The following is a 21,141-nucleotide window of genomic DNA, read 5'->3' as shown; positions in this document are numbered from 1 at the left end:
CCTCTGCTGGTGGGGTTTTGAGTTCCCTGGGGGCCCGGGAGGGCAGCACCCCAAACTCTAATGGGAATGATACAGCGGTTACTGAGCTCAGCCCACTGGAAACACCCGACCCGCCGGGCAGTCTCAGAAATGCCCGCTGCCATTGCTCCTGTTCTTATTGCAGGCGGCCTGCCTTGGGCATCCTGAATCTCTCCCCCAGCTCACAGGGCCCCGGGGCTCCTGGACAAAGCGCAGCCGGCCAGAGCACACCACCCCAGCCAGGCATTAGCCACAGGAAGGGAGAGGGGATTGACGGAACGTCACTGGAGCAGACCTGGGCACCAAGCCTGGCAGTTCTGACGGCCAGAGCCAGCTCTGCTCCGCCTCCTGGCAGGTCTCGGACTGTCCTGCTGCTGAGATACCCTCAGCCATGGATCTTAGCTCTGCCAGTGCCCCTCAAACCCAACCCCCAGCCCCCTGCTAGCCGAGCCCTGGGCTCCTCCTTTCCCCACCACAGCTCTGCTGCTGTAGCTCAACCTGGAGAGCAGACTCAAGCGCAGACCCATTTGTCTCTGATGTTTTCCCTGCCTCCCTCGCTCTCTGCATCTCTCTCTGCACAGAGTAACGGGCTGGATGCTCCCGCCTCAGTTTTTATTTCAGGCTCTAGCTTTGGTCACTGGATGCCCTGGATGTGGCTGAGGAATCTTGGTTCGTCTCCCTTGAAATATTTTAGGAGGGGACAGTTGGTGCAAGGGTGGAGCCCTGGGCAGGTTCCCTGGACCCTTGGCCAGGGCCTGGACCCTCAGCACTGGTGAGGGACATTGGGGTATACTGGGACTAAGGTTTGTACTTGGGGTCCATATTTTTGAGCTTACCCTGAGGGCAACCCGCCTGGACAAGAACCAGGTGTGGGGTCACTCTGATGACGTGGATGTTGGCCAAGGCGGGGTGAGAGCCCTGGACGGAGATGGGGGGCAAAGATGGAGGGGCTTCACAGCCGTGGCGGGAATAACTCTTTGGGTGGTAGAGACATGGCTGGTACATAAAAACCCGCAACCCCCTTGCATCTAGAAGAGTTGAGTGAAGAGCTGGAATTGCCTTGGCTAGGCAGAGCTCACCACAAAGGCCAGTTTTCCGGCCCGGGACAAGTAGACTGAACGGCAGAGCAAAGCAGCAGCTGGATTCAGCCATAGCCCAACAGGGTTCGGTGGGGGAACCGCCATGGGAAAGCGTACTACAGCGGGAGCAGAGGAGTTCACGGCAGCCATCCATGGCAGCCTAGCGACTCCCGTGAGGCCTCCCTGTCCTAGCTGCTGGAACCGCGATTGCTGGGCAGGTGATAGACCCCCAGAGCTGCTCATGGGCCAGAGGCCCTGATTTTCCTGAACTCCCAGAAACTCAAACTGTGAGTGAAGAAGTGGGGAGCCCTGAGCTGAGGGTGGGGGCAGAACAAACTGCGTTCAGGGTCCAACTGCTGGGACTGTGACTGATGCGCCCTGAGGTACACAATGGTGGATGGCGTTAAACTGTAAATATACGTCCCCAGTTCAACCCGGCCCTTCCCTTCCCTTTGCTGCCCCCAGCAAAGTTCATTTCTTCAAACCTCTGCAATGGAGAGTGGGTAGAGACTTGCCTGGCAAAGGTGCCCAGAGTTGTTACAGATTCCCAGATGACTGGGGGCAGAGAGAGGAAGGGCTCGACCTCGACCTGGCCCTGGTAGCTGCCGATGCCGCTGGCAGAAGGGTGGCACATACAGCAAAATTGTAACGTGCTTCCTTGAGTCCAAATGGAACAGGCTAAAGCAGGTTACCCCACCTAAACCAAGCTCCTTGCATCTCGGACCAGCACTGCTGGGCCCCCTCTTGCCGAATCGCTGCCCCTTTGCTTCAGCGGTGAAGGATACAGGGGCATCCATTTACCTTCTCCTTCTACCCACCGAAAGTTTGTTCAGCCTGAAAGTCAGGAGTATGTTCCCCTCCCGCCGTGGTTTATTCTCCAGCATGATGACCCCATAGCTTTGTGTTACCTTCCTATGTCCATGGGGCATGCATGAGGCTGGCTAACAAAGTTTAATTGACGTCAACTGAGGTGGACTGACAAATGTACGTCCTACATCTGGCAGAAACTTGTCTGCTGACCCTGCCTTTATTCAGACTTGAAAACGTGTTTTCCATATGCACATATGCACGTAGCTCCTCACCTCATGACAGGGCCTACATTTCACACAGATATCAATACCGTGTGCTCCTGGGATGCATTTGAAGCATTACAAGACACTATTTGTGGATAAATACCATGACAGCGGTGTGTTAGGTGCAGCGAGTTTGTCCGGCCTGTTAGGAGTTGCTGACACAGGGCACTGAACCCGCTACCAGCAGGTACCGATGGGCCTGGGTGTCACACAGTCATTGGAAGTTTTCAGGAGCGGGTTGGATCAATGTCCCCTCTTAGAATCTGTGGGCGATGGCTGCCCCGCTGTGGAGTGGTTTGTGGTTGACATGTCTGGGCCACGCTATAGCCCTGTCACTGTATTCATCAACCGCAGATAGGGTCGGGGGGGCACTGTTCAGATCAGGGGGGCCGTATCAGACAGCTCCTCAGTGCCGTCCTCCTCCTCCCCTTTAATGGCACTAGTGGCAATTCCCGCCGCAGCAGCTCCACGCACCAGTGCCAGGACCAGCCACCCCATGCCAAGGCATGGCAACTGTCATGGCAAATGTCCTGAAGCGCTTCCTGTAGGTCTCCAGGAAGGTCTCGGCCTCCCACATCAGCTCCTTCTCCAGCTGCTGCAGCTGAGCTTCTTTCTTCTGCGTCAGCTTCTTCTCCAGCTCCGTCCCCAGTGCCTCTTTCTTCGGCAGCATGTCTCTCAGGCACTGCCCCAGCAAGTCCCCACGCCGCTCTGCGAACTGCTTGGCCACCTTGCCCGGCCTCACCTTCAGGCATTTAAGTGGGTTCCTGGAATCGGTGTCCTGCAGTAGCAGGGAGAGGAGACAGCCAAGAGTTTTAGACGTGGCAAGTGCTGCTTAGACCCTGTGATGAAGTGGGACTGTTCTTAATGTTTCCTCTGAATAGTGTGGGGGTGCCTCAGTTTCCACTAGGCAGTTCTTAAGTATCTAGGCGGTGGGGTAAGGGTGTATGATCATTGCAGAGCCCTAGAAGGCAGGTGTGTGCAGGGGTCTGGACACAGAGAATGGCCGACACCCTGTTTCCTGGCCACTGATGGCCTGGGCCCTTCCCCCCTGCAAGGTGAGAGCTGAAGGGTTGGAGAACAAAGGAATCAGGTGCCCTCCTGGTCTGGGAAAGGGACAAAGCCCAGAGGAAGAGGGGGCTGGAGGGAGTTTCAGTTTGGGGCTGGCTGGGGACATGCAGTGAAGTGCAGATGGGGATGTCTGGCTCACTGCCCCCCAGAATGGACCCGGCTGAGGGGTCCCGTTCTCTGCACCTACAAGCTTTGTGTTAGACCATGTTCCTGTCATCTAATAAACCTTCTGTTTTACTGGCTGGCTGAGAGTCACGTCTGACTGTGGAATTGCGGGGGCAGGACCCTCTGGCTTCCCCAGGACCCGGCATGGGGGGACTCGCTGTGGGAAGCTCACGGAGGGGCAGAGAGGATGCTGAATGCTCTGAGGTCAGACCCAGGAAGGTGGAAGCTGTGTGAGCTGTGTGTCCTGAAGACAGGCTGCTCACAGAAAGGCGACTGCCCCAGAGTCCTGACTGGCTTCATAGGGAGCAGTTCCAGAGCATTGCGCAGGGACTCCGTGACAACTGGTGGCAGCGGTGGGATGTACTGCACCCCGTGGATGGCGCTTTCTGCAGTAAGTGACTGGGGAGCAGTAAAACGAAGGGGGATTGACGAGGACCAGGCCTGCTGAAGGCTCAGAGAGGAGCGGTTTCGGGGGGCGGTTAACCCCTGGGAGTGTGTGACCAGCGTGAAGGACTGTGCAGTAATGGGGTCCCCCTAGGGACTGCAGTGAGCAGTCTCGGGGGCGGAGGAGCCTGCAGCTTGGCCCGGGGAGAGAGAAGGACTTTTGCAGTAACAGGGTCCCCCAGGGGATTGCAGTGAGCACTCCAAGGGGCGGAGGAGTCTGCAGCTCGACCCTGGCAAAGAGGGGGTGACCTCGAGAAGGGCTGGCACACTAGGGGTTCTCCCTGGAAACCGTGGGGAGCTGAGAGTACACAGGCCTGTGAGTCCACAACAACTTGGGAAGAGCGGAGTGAGGGCCTGTCACCGTCTCCTTAAGAAGGACATTGTAACCCTGTGCAGAAAGAGAGGGTCGCGCATTGGAAAGTTCACCAAAGCACAGTTCATCGTGCGGCTGGAGGAGGATGACCGCTCTAAGGGACAGATTCCTGACCCCCAATGGGGCTATAGCAGGATCTGGGAGCAGCTGGAGTGGTAGCCGGCATCCCCAAGACTCCTGTCCCTGACCAGACGAGGGTCTTCACGATCGGGTTCCCCACCGGGGGATCGAGATGGACGGGATTGGAGCTGAGTCCGAGAGAGCAAGAGGACTGTGAGAGACAGCGAGAGCCCGAGAAAGAGCTGCAGAAGCAGCAGCAGCATGAACTGGCGGTGGGGGAGCGGAGAGGCCTAGGGGACCCCCCAGGGGTGAGTGGGGATAGACCCCGGGGGGCCAGTTCCACAGGGAGCCTCGAGACTAAATCGCTGCCCCTGGTTAAGGAGGGGGGGGATGTGGATGCCACCTCACTGCCTTTGAGCAGGCTGGAGATTTGAACCAGGGGGACCCTGCGGAAAAGCCCCGGTGTCTAGCTCCCTTGCTGGGTCCCAAGGCCACAGACTCCGTCAGCCAGATGGGTGGGGAGGTGGACAGGCTCCCACTCCTGACCCCAACCTATATGTCTGTGTGGAGTTTCCTGGGGTCAGGCCCCTTGACCACCGGGAGCGGAAGGTGATGGTCAATGGGGAGACATTCCTGGGGTGGCGAGATCCTGGGACAGAGAGAACTGGTGTCAGGCCCTGGGTGGTGCAGCTTCAGATGCTGAGGGGCTGGGTGAGCTGGGTGAGGGTCCCAGGGACGAAGCCCCTCGCCCTGCCTATGGCCCAGATCCCTGTGCAGACCCAGGAGGGGTGGGGCTGGCTGGTCGTTTGGGTTCTCCAGGATACGAGCTGCGAGACCCTGTTGTTGGTGACTGTGTCTCTTTGGACAGGATCTAGGCCCTGCTCCAGTAACTGCCGAGGTTTTGAATTTGAATCCAGGGAACCAATCGGCGGAGAGGGAAATGGTCAGTGAAAATGCAGATGACCTGGTTGGCAGTGGGGAGGAGCTGGTAGGCTCAGGCTACCTGCCTGCCTGTAACCAGACCCCTGGGGCTGGATGGGACAGAGAGATGCTCCCCGCCCCCTTGCACACCGGAGAGGGGGCTCAGGCTGGCTCTGATGCAGTGAGGAAAGCAGGGAGCTCGCTGCCTACCCCACTGGGACAGCAAGGGCAGTGCTGAGCACAGTGGGAGCTGAGACCCCAGCTGAGTGGGGGAGACACAGGCAGGGCAGGGGATCTGTGGGGAGTGGCAAGGTGCTTGGTAAGGAGCCTGGATGAGCCTAGGCAGCCTTGTGAGCTGATGGCTGTGTCTAGTCAGCAGGGTGGGAAGGCGAGGAGAGTGGAAGATGAGAGTCCCTGGACCTAACCTGTTAGCTGGGTAGAGAATTGGGACAGGGAAGGAAACGTGTCTGTGTCTGTCAGGGGTATTGACTTGCCTGTGGAGGGAGCTACCCTGGTCTCCAAGCAGTTGTCTGTGACCAGCCTTGTGTGCTGGGACAAGGGGAATGAGATCCCAAGCTGTGTGTCTGGGAAAGGAGAAAGTGTGTCCAGCTCTTCTTCGTCTGTGGAGCAGACAGAAGGGGCCTTTCAGCCTGTGCTGGTTGAGGGTAGTGCAGTTGTCTCAGAGCTGGTTCTGGATTCAGCTAAAGCCCAGGAAGGGAAGGGTCCTAAGTTTGTGTCTGCTCGGGAGAATGGCCCTGTAACTAGGTCGCATCCAGTTAGTGTCTATGTAAAATCCCAGAGCCCAGACAATTCTGGTGCTTGTATTTTGCCCGTTGCTAGTGTGTGGCTGGGAAAGGGTGCAGCAACTCTGTCTAATCAGGGTGAGGTCCTAGCCAGGGCACAAGGAGAGCAGAAAGATGATTTGACTGTGTTACCTACGGAGGGTGTGGAAACCTGTAGCAAGAAGGAAAAGATTCCTGAACTTATGTGTGGCAAAGGGAAGGAGAATGCTTCTGACTTTTTATCTAGGGAGTCTGTAAGTTTGCCTGAAAGAGGATTGTGTAGGAATCCGCCGGATGGGCCAGAGGTAATTCTGGATGTAAGGGAGACCCAGAAAGAGTCTGTTGTTGCTCAGGAAAGTGTTCCTCTAGAGCAAGCCCTAGGTGAAGAGGGTAAGGGCAGAATTTCTGTGAAGGGTGAATTGTTGCATAGAAAAGCCCTAGGGAAAGGAATCCTCATGGAGTCTTTGCAAGCAGTTTACTGCCACTGAAGGGGGTGAAAGTGATTTAATCAAGAAAGTTTCAGTTCCTAACAGCCAGAAATTTTCTGTTGTGAATGTGGCCCAGGTCAAGATGGGGGCTCTTAACCAAGAGAGCCCGAATTGCAGGCCTCCAGACTGGAGCACTGGGAGAAGACCCGATCCCAGTTTGATGCCCGGGAGTTTTGGGGTGGCAAAAGGACCACATAAACCTTCGCACATGCGGCATGAGAGTACTATTGACCACCGCAACCTAAGGGAGAGCATGAAACTGGAAGGGCCTGGTGTAACTCCCACCAAGGAATGGGAGAGATGCTGGGGCATCCACTGGAATGTTGGTGGCTTCGAACTTCCCCAGGTCACCGGCTAAAGTGACCCCGCTCAGTTCGATCTCGAAGGGGGGAGAGATGTGACGAAGTGGGACTGTTCTTAATGTTTCCTCTGAATAGTGTGGGGGTGCCTCAGTTTCCCCCATGCAGTTCTTAAGTCTCTAGGTGGCGGAATAAGGGTGTATGATCATTGCAGAGCCCTAGAGGGCAGGTGTGTGCAGGGGCCTGGACACAGAGAATGGCCAACACCCTGTTTCCTGGCAACTGATGGCCTGGGCCCTTCTCCCCTGCAAGGTGAGAGCTGAAGGGTTGGAGAACAAAGGAATCAGGTGACCACCTGGCCCAGAAAAGGAACAAAGCCCAGAGGAGGAGGGGCTGGAGGGAGTTTCAGTTTGGGGCTGGCTGGGGACATGCAGTGAAGTGCAGATGGGGATGTCTGGCTCACTGCCCCCCAGAATGGACCCGGCTGAGGGGTCCCGTTCTCTGCACCTACAAGCTCCATGTTAGACCATGTTCCTGTCATCTAATAAACCTTCTGTTTTACTGGCTGGCTGAGAGTCACATCTGACTGCGGAGTTGGGGGGGCAGGTCCCCCTGGCTTCCCCAGGACCCGGCATGGGGGGACTCGCTGTTGGAAGCTCACGGAGGGGCAGAGAGGGTGCTGAATGCTCCGAGGTCAGACCCAGGAAGGTGGAAGCTGTGTGAGCTGTGTGTCCTGAAGACAGGCTGCTCCCCGAGAGGAGACTTCCCCAGAGTCTTGCCTGGCTGCATAGGGAGCAGTTCCCGAGCATCGCCCGGGGACTCCGTGACAGAACCCGACCAAGATGGGGGCCTTGTTGTACAAACACCCTCCAACTGAGATCAGGGCTGCCATCATGCCAGGATCCCACAACTCAAATTGGACCCCCCGTCATGCCAGCTGCTACACAGACCAACCCCCGAAGTGAGATCGGGGCCCCAGGTGTGCGAGGTGCTGCACACCCCTATCCCCATGACTGAGACTGGGCCCCCATTATGTTGGGTGAGGCACAGTTCTCTGGACTGAGATCGGGGCTGCCATCATGCCAGGTGCTGCCCAGAACCCCCAAAACTGAGTTCCCCCCCCAAGGTTTGGGATTGGAGTCTCTCATCTCTTCAGCCACCCTGGGAGCTGGAAATCTGAACTCCCACCTCATCCCCAAAGCCCACAGCCCGGGGGGCTGCCCAGGATGGTTCCCTGAGGTTCCCCGGGTGGGAGGCACAGCCCTCCTGCCCCAGATTCACCTTCTCCTTCAGAAACTCAGCGTGGGCTGCGCGGGCCCTGGCCAGGGCTCTCTGGTTCGTGTGATGCTGATAGCGCCTTCGGTAGGTCTCCAGGAAGGTCTCGGCCTCCCAAGTCAGCTCCGCCTCTAGGGCCGTCAGCAGCGTCTCCTCCTTCAGCTCCCTCACCTCCTTCCGGCACCGCTCCAGCAGTGACCTGCGCTGCTCCATGAACTGCTTCGCCATTGCGCTCGGATCCACCGTCAGACAGTCGTCCATGCGCAGGGACAGGCTGTCCTGCATTGAGCCGGAGAAGAGGGGACAATAGTGGGGTGCAAGGGGCTAGAAGGGGCGGGTGTGTGACCCCGTCTCACCAATAGACCCTCTGGCTACAGCACAGCACCTTCCTCCACCCTCCTGACCGAGATCCAGGCCACTGCTGTGCCGGGGTTGCAGTCTCCCGTCTCCGCAGCCCCTTGAAAGTGAATATGAGGTCTCCTCTCCTGCCACAAAGCCCATAACCCACGGGGTTGGCTGGGATGTTTCCCTGGGGTTCCCCTGGCTGGGGGCACAGCGACACCCCTGGACTCACCTTCTCCTTCAGAAACACAGCGTGGTCTGCACGGGCCCTGTCCAGGACTCTCTGGTTGCGGAAGGTGATGGCCATCTGTGCCGGGAGGACAAGGCTGGGGTGAGCCGCAGTTTATGGGGCCCCGACTCCACCTAGGGGCTGCCCCTTCCACCGCAGCAACCTCATGAAACAAAGCGAGATCGCCAGCCCGTGTGGAAGCTGCTTGGGGCTGCTGGTGCCACCACTTTTCAATTCGATCCCCGCAGCAGCCCGGCCTTGGCTCCCTTCCTTGCTCCGACCTGCACTTTGCCCTTGTGGCACTTTCCTGGAGCCGAGGACTTTGAAAACCCCTGTCCCAGCCAGGCTCAGCCTGAGGCACATGCCCGAGAGAGCATCACTGACAGCCGTTCTCGTAGGTCTGGTGGGATTTCAGGTTTTTTTATTGATTTCCAGGAGCCAGGTGAATCTCAGCTCTCCTTTGGGGGTGGGGGCTGGGTTAAATCTTCTTGTGGACTCTGGAACAGTCTCTGCTGTGCAGCTGTTGTGGACTGGCTATTGTGGAGTAGTTATTCTGTTCTAGCTGGGCCGGTCTCCTCCTCCCAGGCAGAGAAGCTCCCACATCTGATTATCTTCACGTAGCTCCTATCGCAGCCCATCTGAGGCTGACGCCCAAGAGAACTTGACAGACGATGTCAAAGGGTCTGTCTACCCTGGGTCCTGCCCGGCTGCGGGGGAAGGTGGCGTGACTCGGACGTGGAGGGCTCGGTGAGGGCTGTGCTGGGACGCTGCCCGGCTGGCAGATCAGACCGAAGGAGCCAGGGCAGAAGTTCTGCTCAGCCGGCCCGATTCCCAGCTCACCAGAGGCCCCATGAGGCCGGGTGGAAAGGTCCGTGCTGCCGGACCCAGCACAGGGGGTGGGCTGGGGGCATGGCTGGAGCACGCTGTGCCGTGGTTACGCCCCACTTCCCAGAGAGGCCAGCGAACAGAGCCCCTGAATCCACCTTGTCCTGCCCCCTTCCCCTGCCACTGCATGTGCCTCCCATGATGCACCAGGGCCATGATACATGCACCAGGAGAGGAGATGCTGATGCGTTGTGGTTCATGAGATGCCTGAATCTCCTCTCTACCCCCAGCACTCAGGTCAGTCTACACCTCCCATGGTGCCCTGCAGCTTTGATGCACTGCACCCTCACCAGGAAAGGATACCATGGCGCTTGGTGGGAGATGTAGTTTGGTTGCCTTAACCTCCCATTCTCCTCTGTGGGCTGGTCTCATGGGAGGTGCGGTGCAAGCTGCAAGACCAACCCACAGAGGAGAATGATTATCTCTTGCGGAGGGGAGTGATGGTGTCTGGTACCTGCAGTGCATCATGGGATGAGTAGTTCCACCAGGTGCCCAACCCGTAGAGGAGAATGGAGAGTGTGAGGCACAAGACCTACAATTCCCAAGAGCTGTGGCAATGGCCTTTCCACACAAGAGATATTTTGGGGTTTTGCTGGAAACTCCAAGTTTTCTGCAGGAAAAACACCCCCATTTTCAGACCTGCTCTAAAAAACTCCTCTCATTTAAACACCAACAGGAGCTGCCTGGGGAAAAACAGGGTTTGGTGCTATGGGTCTCAAGGATTGGAGACGTGTCTGTAGGTGGGATGAACACTCCAGTACCAGCAGCTCTCCAGGCTAGTGAAATTCTTCTACCCTGGAGTCCAAGAAAATAAGATTTCACCCAGACTCTTTCCCAGTCACCTCCCGCAGCATGGACCCAGATCCCAACATTGCCCCAACCCTGACGTGGACGGGTGAGGGGACACACCCCATGATCAGGTCAGAGACAGAGACGGTACCTGACAGGGAGAGGAGAAGCCGGAGCGATGGTTCTTCATCACATCAGATAAATTCTGCAAAGGAACCAAAACAAATCATCACGTCACAGACTCCACAGGGCTTAGAAAGGCTGGGAACATGGGGACAGCTCACCTGGAGCTGAGATGCAACCACCTCTGGGGTGGGGCAGCTGGGGAATAGGGGGTATTGGGGTCATCACTGACTGCAGGAGAGAGCATCCCCTTCCTGCTCCCTCCAGCACAGCTGGCCAGTCCCCACCTTTATCTTGGCAGCGAGCTGTGTCCCAGTGAGCATCTCCCCATGCTGGTCCATCCGGATGTGTTGACCAGCCGAGCTCACCAGGGCGGTGACGTAGTCCCTCAGGCTCCCCCGGAAATCATCATCCATGTCTGCAAAGGGGAGAGAGATGGACGATGGTGGGGGAATACAGGGCCTGTCTGATCCCCCTTCTCTCTACCTGCCACGCACGGGCATGATCAGCGCCCCAGTCACATTGCTCTGCACAGGGCAGGGGGCTTAGAGCCGCTGTCCTGGGTCCGTTACCTCTCAGCCTTCCCTCGCTCCCCAGCGCGATCCGCTCGCCAGGGAAGGGCATCAGGTAACAGCGGCTGCTGCTTCTCTTCAGCGCTTCCAGGGCCTTGGGGTGTTTGCAAGGGGACCTCGCCTCCAGCTTCTGCCGAGACAGGGGCAATGGTTACATTGACACACAAACACCTGTGTTAACATTAGCCAGACCTGCCAGGCAGTCAGAGAGGGTCTGGAGGGGCCCGGCCTCATTTGTTGTAGATGTTGGAAGGGGGGCAGTGAACAAGGCAGGGGATGGCAGGAAGTGAAAGGAGTGTCCGTCAGTCCCAGTCTCCCCGCTCCAAGCCCCTGTCTCCCCAGCCCAGGTCCCAGTCTCTGCAGACTCCTTGTCCCACCCTGCTCCTTTCACTCCCCCTGGCCTGGTTTTTCTCCTCTCCCCTTTGCAATCAAGCTGCTTCCTCCTCCACGCTGTCTGGGCTCATTGGGTGTAGGGCAGCGACAGGTGCCCGGCCTGGAGCAGCAATTGCAGGGAAAGTCCAGCTTTGCATCTGCAGCCCCCGGCTGGAGGTTGCTCCGTGCGGATGGATTCTTTGGAGACGTCAGCGGCTAAACTCATGCCCAGTGTTTCTCGGCCTTGTTGTGCTGGTGACTCCCTTTGGCCTTAAAAGACAATCTAAACCCCTGTACTTGAAAAAAATGGTGACTTCCACCTTAAACTCGGACTTCAGCTTCAGCTCCGACCGCCAGGGGCTGAAGCCGATGCCTGAGGCCCGGACATCCAGGGCTGAAGCAAGTAATTTAGCTTTGCAGGGTCCCCTATGGTGCAGGGCCCTGGACAAATATTCTGCTTGCCACACCCTAACTCCAGCCCTGCACTTGGGACCCCCCCCACCACCCTTCACACAACCTCCCTGCGGTCCCACCTCCCCCAGGTTGGAAACACTGGAGCCATCATCCCTTCGAGGGGAAAGGCCCCATGTCCCATTCCTCCATTTTCTGAGTCCCACAGTCACCTGTTGGACATGTCTCAGATGCTGCTCCCCACCCTCGGCTCCAAGGACCAGGGAGCTGCTCCAATCCCGCACCAGCAGGTCTAGATGCTGCAGGGGAGACAGGAGGGAAGTGAGGGTCTCTGGGGGTGGGGGGACGCTGGGTTGGGGAGAAGGTTGATGTCTGGAGGGAAGACCTCAGCCCCGAGGGAATGGGGCAGGGGGTGCATGGGGCAGGAGCAGGCTGTGGAGTGGGGGAGGGGTCTTCAGCATATGCTCAAAGTCCCCAGCCATCTGACAGCATAGTCATCAGCCAGGTGCAGAGCCAGTAGCCCACCCTCGAAGTCCGTGGGCACTCGTCAAGGATATGCGACATAGGCTGAAGTTGACCACAGCTACATCCCTGGTCATCAGAGAAACCCCATCTGAAGAGACGGGCTGCACAATTGCCCTGTCCTGTTAGGAACCAGCCCAGGTGCCTTGGCAGCTCGAAATGTGGTGGACCAATGGTGGGGTCAGTGATTAATGACGGTCATCGCTGACCACTCGTTGCACCGAGGCGATTGCACTGTCATGTCCTGTAGTGGCGGAAATGACCCTGAAGGGCGTCTACAAGACAGGGGGGCTGGCAGGGAGCTGAAGAGGCCTGCGTACAAAGGCAGGTCGCTGTTCTCACGGATCTTGGCCAGCGGCATGACGGAGGCCCCCTCACGGTGAATACGGGGTGGTGCTGTGTCTATAAGTATTGTCAGCCGCAGCAGCGGAGTTACCCATAACGTCCCTATCCCAATGCCCGCAGGGGAGGGGGTGCCATGTAGGGATACACGGGCCAGGGCGGGTGAGGATGGCGGAAGCCGTCTCACCTGAATGGGCTCCAGTCCGTACGCTTTTCCCACCTCTTTGGCCACACGCACAAACATCTGTAGAGCAAAGAGAAGGGGGGTGGGGGACGAGTCTGGGGCATGGGAGGCATTTACACTGCGGGGTCATCCTGCAGGTGAACAGAAAGGGGCCTGATCACTGCCCCCCATCCCCATCTGAGCCGCTCCCTCCGCCCATCGCAGAGAGCGAGGCCCAGCGAGTGCAAAACGAAGCTGGAGAGAGATGGAGATATTTTCCACGGGGTGGAAAGAGAAGTGGGAGGCACCCAGCCAAGAGGGTGGTGGGGGCGGCTGTGGGATCCTGTGCCCCACAGAGGAGCCAGTCTTGTTCCAGGATTCCCTCCTTCACTCCAGGGCGCCCCGTGGAGGTGGGGGGTGGGTCAGTGAGCCCAATGTGAGGTCTTTTCCCTGTGGGGTTCCTGAGATGAACCCTCCAACCCACAGAGCCCCATTGCCTCCGGCTGACAGACGCCACCAGCACTGTTTGCCCAGCCCCGGGGGTGACACCACGGCTCTGCTCGCGCCTCCAACAATCTCGGCCACGTGGCGATTACTCGAGCTCTCCCTGGACTGCTCTAGCTCCACGTTAACCAGGTTTCTGCCCCCCATTGGACCCAGGGCCGTGTGGACAGATAAAAACCCTCCCAGAGCCAACCCCTCCCCCGCACAGAGAGTCCCCCCTGGGGTGCAGTAAAGGGGCAGGACACGCAGTATGTCGCAGGTGGCAGAGATGTCACTAAGGGTGTGACGGCCAGGGGCTTGACCCGGTGGGGCTGGGGCTGGGTAAGAGCAGAGCAGATCAGGGGGCAGAGCAACCGCCCAAGGTCTTGGGCCCAGCAGACTTCCCACCGACGGCGGAGCTGGGCTGGAGGGGAGGGCGGGGTCCTAACTTTGACCCAGGGGCCCGTGCCAGACACCTGGGAGCAGAGACCCGGGCTGGGCTGTGTGGTGACAGTGCTGAATCCAGAAGCCCACGTGACCGTGGGAGAGTCGGTTTCTTTATCTGGGCCTCAGTTTCCCCACAGGAGCTATGGGGAGGGATAATAACCCTGTGGGGCTAATGGGAGAACCTGGCCCAGCCACGTTCTGTGTCAGGCTGCCTGGCCTCACCTCCAGGTATTCAAGATCCGCGTCGTTCACCTCATTCGAAATATTCAGTATCTGCAAATAGCCAGGAGACAGACAGAGCTACAGCAACGAGCAGGGACGGCCGCCCCAGGCCCCTTCCCAGCCACGTCACCCGCCCCGAGCACAGCGCCCCCTAGTGCCGCAGGGGGCATCGGGGCCGGCCCTGCCTGCCAGGGGAGAGCGCCCCCTACTGAGCCCCTGCCCCGCTCCCTGCAGAACAGCGCCCCCTAGTGCCCCAGTGAGACATTGGGGCCAGCCCGGACTGCTGGGGGAAATGTCCCCTGCGGAGCCCCCAGACTGTGCTCTGCAGCACAGCGCCCCCCCGGGGACCCCCAACCTGATAGGAGCTGAGCAGCATGGAGAAGGCGGAGAGTTTGATGCTGGTCTCCTTCTTCCTTTCAATGCCCATGGAGCCCTCGGTGTCGACCAGCAGCACGGCCACCTGGGGGCCAAGAGGGAGAGCCCCAGGTCAGTTTCCGGCTTTGTTCAGCCACCCACGGCCCCTCCGCCCCCAGAGTCTGCCCCCTGCTCCGCCCCCATGGCCCCTGGCATCTCATTTTTGCCCACCCCAGTGTTAGCTCCCTCCTCTTGCTCCTCTCCATTCCCCCCAGTTATGACTCCATCAGATTCCCCTGGGGCCTCCTTCCCCATGTCTCCATCCTTCCCTATTTCCCCATTGCCTTTGTTCCCAGCCCTTTCCCCCATTTCCCTTCTCCCAGCATCCCCATGTCTCCTTCCCCCTTTCCTATGCACCTCCAGTGCCCCCACTCACCTTCCCGCCTGGGGTGGGGACCCAGATGGGCTGACTCCAAATCCACACCCCGTTGGTGACTCGCTCCTCGTCCGCGCGCCACTCGAACCCCTCCAGGATCTCATCCTCCCGGCCCATCCACGACCCGTCCCTCGCGTCCTGCCGGAAAGGAACATGCAGGGAGAGGGGTCAGTGCAGGGTGGGGGAGAAGAGTGACTGGTCCCCGCACACTCCAGACTGTAAGCCCTGGGAAGGGGCTGGGGGTTAATTTACTAGGGTGGGGCGGGGAGGAACACAGGGCGATGGGCGTGCTCAGATTCTGACAGATAAACAGTCAGAGACACAGAGACACGCTGCATTCCAGACAGACACACAGACAGAAAGACAGACTTGCTCGGGTTCAGACAGATAGACAGACAGACAGACAATATTACCAGACAGAGTACCAGGCAGACAGGCTGACCGACATGCAATGAGGTGTGTGTACTCCCACACAGACGTGTGCAGCTCTGAGCCCTCCAGCAGGGGGCAGGATGGGGCTGCTCACACCCCATCTCACTCCTGTTCCCGTTCACACCCACCGGGCTCCGGAGCCGGCGCAGCAGGTAGTTCAGCAGGAAGGATTTGCCCCGGCGCTGCCTCCCGACGATGGACACCACGCAGACGGGGGCGTCCCCTGCCCCACCCTGCTCCAGGCAGCGGCTCAGGGCCTTCTTGTCCAGGATCAGGTTCTCTTCCTCGTCCAGACGCACCAGCTGCACCGGGTGGCCCGGCTCCGGCTGAGCCCCCGGCCCCTGCTGCAGGGAGAGAGCAGCGTCAGAGCTGGGACCCCACCCCTGAGCCAGCCAGTCCCCTGCTCCCTGCTGGATCAGAGCCCTGTGCCCCATTCTACCCCCTGAGCCAGCCAGTCCCCTGCCCTGGGGCTGGATCAGGGGCAGCACTCCCTGGAGGGGATCTTCAGTGGGATTCTACCTGTCCCTGGAGGAGAGCGAAGGTGAGACAAGACGCTGATGATCAACAAGTGGTCAGGCAGTGGGGCTAAGGTGGGCGTGGGGATGTTCGGCCACGGGGAGGCGTTCACGGACAGAGGACTGGTCTCCTGGGACGGACGCCACCTGAACAGGGTGGGGGATACACTTCCGGGGTGGAGGTTGGCACAGCTGATGAAAAGGGCTTTAAACTAGGAACTCTGGGAGATGCTCATGGAACCTCCAGGCCTGATTCTCACACCGAGCGGGAGGCAGGAGGAGAGAGTAGGAGCAACGGAGAAAGGAACGACAGAGGGCAGGAGAAGAGATGAGAAGACGAACGATAGTGCCAAGAGCACCGACGCTGAGAGTCAGGTGGCCAATACTGGCAGCAAAGCCAAGTGGAAGCAGTGAGGTGTCTGCCCAGCAACGCGATGAGCCCGGGTGACAAAAGGGAAGGAACTAAAACTACGGGTATGGGACAGGAAACCAGACACATGGTGCAATAGCAGCCATGACCGGGGTACAGGGAAGAAAGACAAAAGGCAGAGGTTGCGGAGTAGCGTTGTGTGTTAATGAAGAGGTGGAGTGGAAAGAAATGAGAAGGGATGAAATGGGTGAAACAGAATCTTTTTGGGTCAAGATCACTGTGGGGAAGAAAGGTACCAGGGGCTCCCCTGGGAGAGTGTCTTGGGTCTGCTACAGACCCCCAGGATCTGGTTTGGATATGGATGGAGACCCCTTTCATAGCTTGAATGAAATAAATACCACTGGGAATTGTGTGATCATGGGAGACTTTAATTTTTGTGACAGAGATTGGAGAAGTGCTGCTCATCATGGCAGGGCCCAGATAATCCTGGAGGTGAGACAGCTGAGAGGTTTTTTCATCAGTGACCAAAGCAACAAGAGGTGATGCCAGTTTAGATTTAGTATCGGTAAGTAGCGAGGACCGCACTGAAGAACTGGCTGTAGAGGACAGCCTTGGTTCAAGTGGCCATGAGCTAATTCCATTTAACTAAATGGAAGGATAAACGAAAACAGGTCGGCAGCTGAAGATCCTGGATTGCAAAAAATTAAGGGAATTAGGCAGGGAAGTGACCTGGCCTGCACATCTGGATGTGGACAGGGTTTGTCAAAGATGCAGGAACTCTCTGCAGTCTGCATCCAGGAAAAAGCCCATAGGGAAGGGTTGCTGAGCAAACTGGGTGAACCAGGATTTCAAAGAGGTGATTAAGAGAAAGCAGAAAGCCTCTGAGGAATGGAAACTGGGAGGAATCCATGTCGGGATAAAATGAGAACTGCCAAAGGCCAAGCAGAATTTGAACTTGCAAAAAAATTAAAACCAACAGGAAAACGTTCTTTAGCCTCATAAAGAAAAAGAAAACAAGGAAAGAAGAAGTGGGACCACTAAGCGCTGAGGATGGGGTGGAGATAAAAGATACAGGCTGCATGGGCCAACACCTAAAGATATGGGCATGGCCTCAGTTTTTAAGAAGCATAAGGAGAAGCTTGTGGCCAGATAGCTAATGAGAACAAGAATACGGGAGTAGAAATTGTCACTGAATTGGTTGAAATGGAAACCAGAGTCAAACAACTTAATGGGAGCAAACTGGGGGGCCTGGATCATTTCCATCCTCGAATATTAAGGAAATTAGCACATGAAATTGCAAGCCCAATAGCAAGGATTTCTAATTAATCTGCAAAAGTCAAGGGTAATATCTAGGGTCCTACCAAATTCACAGCCATGAAAAATGCCTCCCAGATGGTGAAATCTGGTCTTCACCTGGGAAATCTGTTATTTTGTGTGCTTTTACCCTAAACTATACAGATTTCATGGGCAAAACAGCATTTCCCAAATTGGGAGTCCTAACCCAAAAGGGAGTTGCAGGGGGAGGAGCGGGGTCTCAAGGTTATTTTCGGTGGGTCACAGTATTGCCACCCTTAATTCTGCACTGCCTCCAGAGCTGGGCGGCTGGAGAGCGGTGGCTGGTGGCTGGGATCCCAGCTCTGAAGGCGGCATCCCGCCAGCAGCAGCGTGGAAGTAGGGGTGGAAATACCGTACCAGGCCACCCTTATTCTGCGCTGCTGCTGGCGGTGGCTCTGCCTTCAGAGCTGGGATCCCGGCCAGCAGCCGCCGCTCTCCAGCCACCCGGCTCTGGAGGCTTCTCGACTGAGTTTGGTAAGTTTATGGAGGGGATGGTCTGATGAGACTGCCTACCATGGCATGTAGCCCAAATGCGAGTGCCAGTAGCAAATATCCCACAACGGGCGGTGATGGGACACTAGATGGGAAGGGCTCTGTGTTACTAGAGACACCCAGGTGTCCGGCTGGTGGGTCTTGCCCACATGCTGAGGGTCTAACTGATCGTCATAGTTGAGGTTGGGAAGGAATTTCCCCCAGCTCAGACTGGCAGAGACCTGGGGGGTTTTCGCCTTCCTCTGCAGCATGGGGCACGGGTCATTTGCAGGTTTGATCTAGTATAAATGGTGGAGTCTCTGTAACTTGAAGTCCTTTAACCACGACTGGATGATGTCAGTGACTAGCCAGAGGTTCTGGGTCTATTACAGGAGAGGATGAGTGAGGTTCTGTGCCCTGCAGCTTGCAGGAGGTCAGACTAGATGATCATGATGGTCCCTTCTGGCCTACAAGTCTGAGTCTGTGTGTCCCCTTCCCCACCCCCTGAGCCAGCCAGTCCCCACTCTGGGGCCAGATCAGGACTGGCTCCCTCTAAAGGGGACAGGCCCTATGTCCCATTCCCTGCTCCCCTGAGCCAGGCAGTCCCTGCCCTGGGGCTGGATTGGGCCCAGAATCCCCTACAAGAGAAAGCTCCTTTTCCCCTTATCCGGCCCGTCTGGTCTCACCGGCTCCGGCTCTTCCTGCTGAGGCTTGGTGATTTTCTCCACCAGGTTTCTGACACGTGTGTCTGGGATCATCCTGTCCCTGGAGAAGGGAGCCCGGCACTCCGGGCAGCGGTGCCCCTGGGCTGAGATCTGGCTCCAGTGAGTCGAGAGGCAGCCCCGGCAGAAGTTGTGGCCGCACTCGATGGAGACGGGGTCGCTGAACACGTTCCAGCAGATGGAGCAGGTGACGTCCTCCCAGAGTTGCTCCATCCCCCTGACCCCACAGGCCTGGGGAGATCCACTGGGTCAAGAGCTAGCACATGGGAACACCGGGGCTAAGATGCTACCGCAGAGGGGCTGGGAGCCAGGACTCCTGGGCTCTATTGTTAGTTTTCACCACTCGGCTGGGTAAGTTTCCATTCGGCTGTTGTGCGCTGGCCACTCCCATTTTGGGGCAGGGCTGGCAAGTGTCTCTCTGCTTCTGGGGTTTTGGGATTCCTGGGGGCCCTGGGAGTTCAGGGAATGATACAGCCATTGCTGCCCCCCCACCTCCCAGTTCAGCCCGCTAGAAGCACCCGACCCGCCAGGATGTGGGTTCAGCTGTGGGGTGAGATTGTACGAGCCGGCCAAGGGGCCTCGGAAACGCCAGCTGCAGTTGGTCCAGTTCTTATTAGAGGGGGGCTGTTTTGGGCCTCCTGAATCCGCCCCCCACCCCTGCTTACAGGGCACTGGGGCTTCTGGATAAATGGCATCTGGCCAGAGCAAACCATGCCAGTGCCCCTGATGTCTGACCCACAGCCTCTGCTAGCCCAGCCTTGCCCCCCCACCCCAGCTCTGCCGGTGCCCCTCACTCCCGACCTGCAGCCCCCTGCTAGCCCAGCCCTGCCCCCCAGCTCTGCCGGTGCCCCTCACTCCCGACCCCTAGCCCCTGTGAGCCCAGCCCTGCCCCCCCAGCCCTGCCAGTGCCCCTCACTCCCGACCCGCAGCCCCCACCTAGCCCAGCCCTGGGCTCCCTCTTGCCCTGTAGCTCACCCTGGTGAGCAGACTCCAGCGCAGACCCTGCGGTTAATTCAATTTCTCCGGTTGTCTCTGGGTGTCCCCCACCACCTCCCTGGCTCTCTGCGTGTCTGGCTCTGCACAGAGCCCGGCTGGCCGCTGTCTGCTCAGTTCCACTTTCACTCTCTAGTTTTGTAACCCGGAGCCATGAGCGAGGCCGGGCTCTTGGGGCGGCTCCCTAGACCGGTTTGGTTCTGCAGGCCCCCAGTAGCACTGGACGGCGAATGGATCTGAGTCCTGGCACCAGTTCCCTTGACCCAGAGGGGAAAATGGGCACAGTTCAAGGAACAAGGGGCCCCACCCAAAGGGCCCCGGGAGACTAGAAACAACCATCTATGGGGCTGGAAGGAAAGTTCACAGTCTGCTCCTCACATGTCCCAGGCCTCCTGCCCAGGCCCTGGTTGCGCTGCAGTCTTACCACGGGTCAGACCTTTGCTCTGGTGGCGCCCACACGCCCTCAGGCTTAGGCACCCGCCAGCAGCCCCCCAGCAGCTCCTCTCCCTCCTCCCAGCGCCTCCTGCCTCCCAGCAGCTCCCCCTGCCACGGATCAGCTGTTCCGTGGCACTGGGGGGAGGCACGAGGGCCCAGCGCACTCAGGGGAGGGGCAGGAAGAAGGGGCAGGGGCAGAGCAGGAGTGGGAAAAAGCAGGGCAGGGATGGGACATTGGGGGAAGGGGTGGAGTGGGGGTGGGGCATGGGCAGAGCCCCCCTTGGCAGATTAGAAATTCGGCACCTATGCCCTCAGGCTCTAGGGGGGCAGGAACCCTTCTCCCCAGCATTGGTCCGCCTGGTGAGTTCATGTCCTCCGAGTATGGCCAGTGAGGCCCCTCATCAGGCGACGTCTCCCTGCCCAGCCCCCCACCACCCCGCTCTCCCCAGCCACTCACCAGGCTCAGCTGCAGTGTTACATGGGGCACGGCCAGCGTCCGGTATCCCGACTCTGGCCCCACGGCTCCTCCTGCAGGTCGACCCAGTATCCCTGGTCTCCGCTGTCCCAGCTCCCAGCTCTGCACAGCCACAGCTCAGCCTCCAGCCCAGCTCAGGCTGCTGCTTTCCCCTTAACTCTGCCCTCTTCTGGCTCAGGCAGCTCCAGCTCACACAGAGAACAGGCCTCTGGGCTCCTGACTCCCTCATTGGCCCGCCTGCCCTGTCAATCAGGCTGAGTGGGAGCTTTGGCCTCTCCCCATTGGTACTTTCTCTTCAATCCTTCCCCTTTCTTTTGGGACAGGGACAGCTAAAACCCTCACTAAGTTTGGCACATGGGCCGAGCCTGGGCACATTCCCTGGACTCTTGCCCAGGGCCTCTCCCCTCAGCACTGGTGTATCGGGGGTTGACCTGGGGAAGGGGAAATTGGTGACACCCCCAGAACTCCTTACACAGCTGGAACCACCCACTGGAGACCCCCAAACAAGGCGCTACTCACAGCACCTTGCACCTGTCCTCACTGCCCGGCTCCAAGCTCAGATGAGCTGCAAAACAGGCAGTGAGGGGGCGGGGCAGAAATTTCCCATCCAAGTGGTTTCTGGACTGGAAACCGGGATTTTTCCAGACTGTGACATT

The 21,141-nt window shown here is 58.4% G+C and overlaps 1 pseudogene across 1 annotated transcript; it reads right to left on the bottom strand.

Annotated features, from left to right (window-relative positions):
* Positions 1–2,102: 2,102 nt before the first annotated feature.
* On the bottom strand, positions 2,103–19,749 carry LOC144930625 (RING finger protein 112-like; annotated as a pseudogene). The gene is made up of 14 exons (XR_013635887.1): positions 19,558–19,749; positions 18,547–18,813; positions 15,298–15,513; positions 14,738–14,875; positions 14,303–14,407; positions 13,948–13,998; positions 12,820–12,876; positions 11,981–12,067; positions 10,986–11,115; positions 10,701–10,831; positions 10,442–10,495; positions 8,620–8,694; positions 8,052–8,324; positions 2,103–2,948 (listed from the first exon to the last, which is right to left on the bottom strand). The product of XR_013635887.1 is annotated as an RING finger protein 112-like (transcript).
* Positions 19,750–21,141: the final 1,392 nt, after the last annotated feature.

The sequence above is a fragment of the Lepidochelys kempii genome, chromosome 6 (assembly GCF_965140285.1).
Source record: "Lepidochelys kempii isolate rLepKem1 chromosome 6, rLepKem1.hap1, whole genome shotgun sequence".
NCBI lineage: Eukaryota > Metazoa > Chordata > Testudines > Cheloniidae > Lepidochelys > Lepidochelys kempii.
This window is presented reverse-complemented; position numbering and strand designations above follow the sequence as displayed.